The sequence below is a fragment of the Octopus bimaculoides genome, chromosome 5, assembly GCF_001194135.2.
Source record: "Octopus bimaculoides isolate UCB-OBI-ISO-001 chromosome 5, ASM119413v2, whole genome shotgun sequence".
Lineage (NCBI taxonomy): Eukaryota > Metazoa > Mollusca > Cephalopoda > Octopoda > Octopodidae > Octopus > Octopus bimaculoides.
The window spans coordinates 7,323,631-7,328,630 of NC_068985.1; the positions used below are offsets into that span (position 1 = coordinate 7,323,631).

At 38.6% G+C, this 5,000-nt stretch overlaps 1 pseudogene; it reads right to left on the reverse strand.

Moving 5' to 3' along the window:
• Nucleotides 1-1,681: 1,681 nt before the first annotated feature.
• On the reverse strand, nt 1,682-1,741 carry LOC128247950 (U6 spliceosomal RNA; annotated as a pseudogene).
• Between the last annotated feature and the right edge of the window lie 3,259 nt (nt 1,742-5,000).

The following is a 5,000-nucleotide window of genomic DNA, read 5'->3' on the forward strand; positions in this document are numbered from 1 at the left end:
TACCATATTTTTATTTTAAAAATATATAATAATGGTAAGTTTCAAGATTTTACCATTTATGCTCGAGTCTGCTGCAACAACAGCTTCATAGGAATGTGAATAACTTTTAATCAGTTCGTTTCATAATAATTTGGCTGTCAGAAGGCTTTTTGATATATATATATATATATATATATATATATATATATAATTATCTGGTACTCCGTCGCTTACAACGACGCGGCTTCCAGTCATCCGATCAATTGAACAGCTTGCTCGTGAAATTAACGTGAAAGTGGCTGAGTACTCCACAGACACTCGTACCCTTAATGTAGTTCTCAGCGAGATTCAGAGTGACACAGAACGTGACAAGGCTGACCCTTTGAAATATAGCTGCTACTCTCTTTTTGCAGCTCAGTGAGCTGAAGCAACGTGAAATAAAGTGTCTTGCTCAAGGAAGCAACGCGTCGCCGTGGTCGAAAAGAAAATCTCTCATTTTTTACTCCTTACCACATTACCTGCGAGAGACTTAACAGTTTTACCTGCCGGTGGGGTCCTTATTTCGTTGCACATAGTCTGTATGTTGTAGACTTTGACACTGTAGTGTGTTCTTATTTCTTTATTGCCCTCAAGGGGCTAAACATAGAGAGGACAAACAAGGACAGACAAAGGGATTATGTCGATTACATCGACCCCTGTGCGTAACTAGTGCTTATTTAATCGACCCCGGAAGGATGAAAGGCAAAGTCGACCTCGACGGAATTTGAACTCAGAACGTAACGGCAGACGAAATACCACTAAGCATTTCGCCCGGCACGCTAACGTTTCTGCCAGCTCGCCGCCTTATGTGTGTTCTATGTTGTGCCGAGGCCAGTTTGTGGTTTCAAGTTAATATGTGGCTCATGCTCTCATCAAACCTTCTAAATGTGCGGGATTCTGGTTTGACATTACGCTCCAACTGATATCTCTAGTTGTATCTAATAATGAGTCACAACGTAGCCACAGTTACAAAACATTCACTTTACCTCTCAGCCGTAAAACTACTTATGAATCTGTTGTGGATCTGTTGTTTGTTATAAACCACTTTATTTAATCATTTGGAATTTTGTGTGGAAGCGGTTTCAGTTCTCATACTGCGCTCATTTTCCTCATTGTTCTTTGTTTTAATCCCTTCTTTGGTTATTTAACGCTTTATGCGGTACTTCTCCTTCTTGTAGTGTTTTAAGTACCAAATTCCTTAGGAGATTTTTAAGATTCCTATCCGTTCTTTTATTCTTGTACTTGTTTCAGTCATTTGACTGCTGCCATTCTAGAGCACCACCTTTAGTGGAACAAATGAACCCCAAGACTTATTCTTTGTAAGGCAAATACTTATTCTATCGTCTCTTTTACCGAACCGCTGGTGTGTTTACGTCCCCGCAAACACACCAACGTCGGTTGTGAAGTCGGACACAAATATATACATACATGTGTGTGTGTATATACATACATATATATACATATATATATATATATATATATATATATATATATATATATATATATATATATATATATATATATATATATATATATATATATATATACATACATACATACGACGGGAATACACCTGCCCAAGTTGCCACACAGTGGGACTGAACTCGGAACCATGTGGTTGGGAAGCAAGCTTCTTAACACACCGCCACGCCTGCGCTTAAAAAGAAATATGGAACGCTTCACGAATTTACTTGTCATCCTTGAGCAGGGGCCATGTTAATCCATGTGCATTTTTATACACTAGGTGCAACATTTCGCTTTTCTTGTGTTTAGCAGCTTCTGGCACAAGTTTGTTATTTTTTATTAGTCCAACTTTTAAAGATTCCATGTGTTATTACCTCATGTGGAATCACCTTAAAGGTGTTATCTCCTCAAATTTTACATATCCATGTGTTCTGGGTCGAAACTATATTATAGTTTTTTATCTTCTAGATATTATAGTCTAAATTTTGCGAATAGATTTCTTCTTTTGGCGTCTAGTTTCTTAAATATCTTCAATAATAGGTGCAAGCGTGACGAAGAAGTTTGCTTGCCAATCACATGGTTCCGGGTTCAATTCCACTGCATAGCACCTTGGGTAAGTGTCTTATACTAGCCTCGGACCGTCCAAAACCTTGTCAGTGAATGTGGTAGACAGAAACTCAATGAAGCTCGTCATGTGTGTGTGTGTGTGTGTGTGTGATTTTATGTCTGTGTTTATTTCCCGCCACAGCCGATGTTGGTATGCTCACGCCCGCGTAACTTAACGGTTCGGCAAAAGAACAGATAGAACAAGCTCCAAGCTTAAAATGAAAATAAGTACTAGGGTCGATCATTGCACTAAAACTTCTTCAAGGCGGTGCCCCAGCATGGCCCCAGTGTAATGATTGAAGCAAGTAAGCGATAAAAGCTAACAGAATAGTCTACTACATTGTTGTAACTTATTCGAAATAGCGTTTTACGATTTGGTTTCCTTTTAACGCGGTGAGCTGGCAGAATCGTTAGCACGCCGGACGAAACGCTTAGCGATATTTCGTCCGTCTTTACGTTCTGAGTTCAAATTCCGCTGAGGTCGACTTTGCCTTTCATCCTTTCGGGGTCGATAAATTAACTACCAGTTGCGTACTGAGGTCGATCTAACCGACTGGCCCCCTCCCTGCAAAATATTCCGGGCCTTGTGCCTAGAACAGAAACGAATAGAAACGATTTGATTTCCTATTCAAAGATCATCATAGTTGAGCAGGTTTATTCATTACAGTTGCTTCCTACATACTCTTACGTCGAATTTGGTCGTCTTCGTTGACTTCCACGTGATTATATATGCCTACGCCTATTCCTTACTACCATATGCGTGATTGATGAAACTGTAAATTATTACCGACATGATCAGCTTTTTCTTTTGTTCTTGTTTCAAAACGACTCTGGTACAATCGTCAAACCACGCTTGTCACACCCTCGACATTTCACAGTCCTCAAAACACTTTTCTAACTAAGTCAACCATTTCTATTTCATCCATTTCTATTTCAACGTCTCAATTGCTTCTATTGTTTACTGCTGATCTCGTGTTCGCATTTATATTTCGCTCATAATGCTTTCTTTCGCCACATTGCTTATGTAACTTTTATGGCGTTCGTATGTTTTCGACATCGTACCTAGTAGTAGTAGTAGTAGTAGTAGTAGTAGTAGTAGTAGTAGTAGTAGTAGTAGTAGCAGCAACAGCAGCAACAGCAGCAGCAGCAACAGCAGCAGCAGCAACAGCAGCAGCAGCAGTAGTAGTAGTAGTAGTAGTAGTAGTAGTAGTAGTAGTAGTAGTAGTAGTAGTAGCAGCAGCAGTAGTAGTAGTAGTAGTAGTTTTGAACTAGAAGAATATGGCATCCTCGGCCCAAAACAGGTTAATGCTTTTAATGACCATCCTTTATGCCTGTCTGCGTTGACTTACCAATTCCAGTAACACAAATCCTCTCAATTCCAAGAGCTGATTTAATCGACAATACTTTAAAAACATTAATATTATTCACAATGTGCCTTCGAAATTGACTTTGCCTTTCCTCCATTCGGCTCGATAAAATAAGCACCAGTCGAGCACTAGAGTCGATGCAATCGGCTAGCCGTCAACCTCAAAGTTTCAGGTCTTGCGCATGCGTTAAAAATCATCCTCGTCATCATTATCATCCTTATTGAATCATTGACTCAAAATGATTTTATACATGTGTATACCATTATTCTTCCCTTTTTTTATGTGGCAATGTCTATATTATTCTCTCAGTGGGAGTTCTGTGGATATATTCGTCTATGTGAGAACACTAGCTATCAGGTATCGAATAGTTATCAAATTAATTGTTTCCTTATATAGAATGGATAACATAGATTTCACGTTAGTCCGTTATTTCTTTAATTATGGAGCTATGGCAAAGAACGAATCAAGTTTCGATTAGAGAGCAAATATTTAAGAAAAGGTGGAAGTGGATTGGTAGCACACTTAGAAAGGACACACCAAATGCAGCGAAAAGTGCTTTACAGTGGAGTCCGGATGGATATAGAAAGAGGGGTAGGCCTAAGAACTCGTGGCGTAGATCAACACAAAAGGAACTAGAGAAAGGGGGACATTCATGTCAGAGTATCAGTACAGAAGCGAAAAATTATGCGACATGGAATTCAATTATAAGTGGCCTATACTCCGCGTTGGGGGGTTAAAGGCAAGAAAGAAAGAACATCTGTACTTCCGGTGTTAATTTAGAGTCTAAATTAACATCACAAACATTGACCATTTTCTGCAGCAAATTCAAAACAGTATTTCACAAATAAAACCTAACTTAACCCATTATTTTGTTTGTTTTTTAGTCACCCCGTTATCGCCCCATTTTTCTTCAAGGACCTCCTGGATCTTTCCACCGCCCCCAGGAGGGGCGGTACCGCCCACTTTGGGAACCAGTGATTTAGATTAATGGTTACAGCCACAGAAACCGTAATTGCAGTGCTGTCATTCAAAGGCGGATGTGTCCGTGACTACACGGCCTCCACTGCAAATTTTACGTGTCTTTTTTAGGACAAGATTTGAAAAAGGACAAGTTAGCTTTACTTTCTGGTATGTTAAATGCAAAGATGGGCACCGTTGATCGAAAAGTTAACTTCGTTAACCGTTAATCCGTTAACCAAAAAGTTAACTTCGATAATTGTTAATCAGTGAATTCTTTAAAAATGTAACGGATATTTTAAACCGTTAACGTTAATTTTCATGACAGAAAAAAAACAAACAATTAATTTTTGCTCTATAAATCACCAAAAAACACCTTTATAAAGTGCCAAAACTACAAAATCCGTTAACTTCGATAGAATTGAAGTTAACGGAAGTTAACTCAAGTTGATTTGAGTTAACGGAAGTTAAATGTAACGGAAGTTAAATGTAACGGAAGTTAAATGTAACGGAAGTTAAATGTAACGGAAGTTAAATGTAACGGAAGTTAAATGTAACGGAAGTTAATCAATCCGATAATGATTTCGA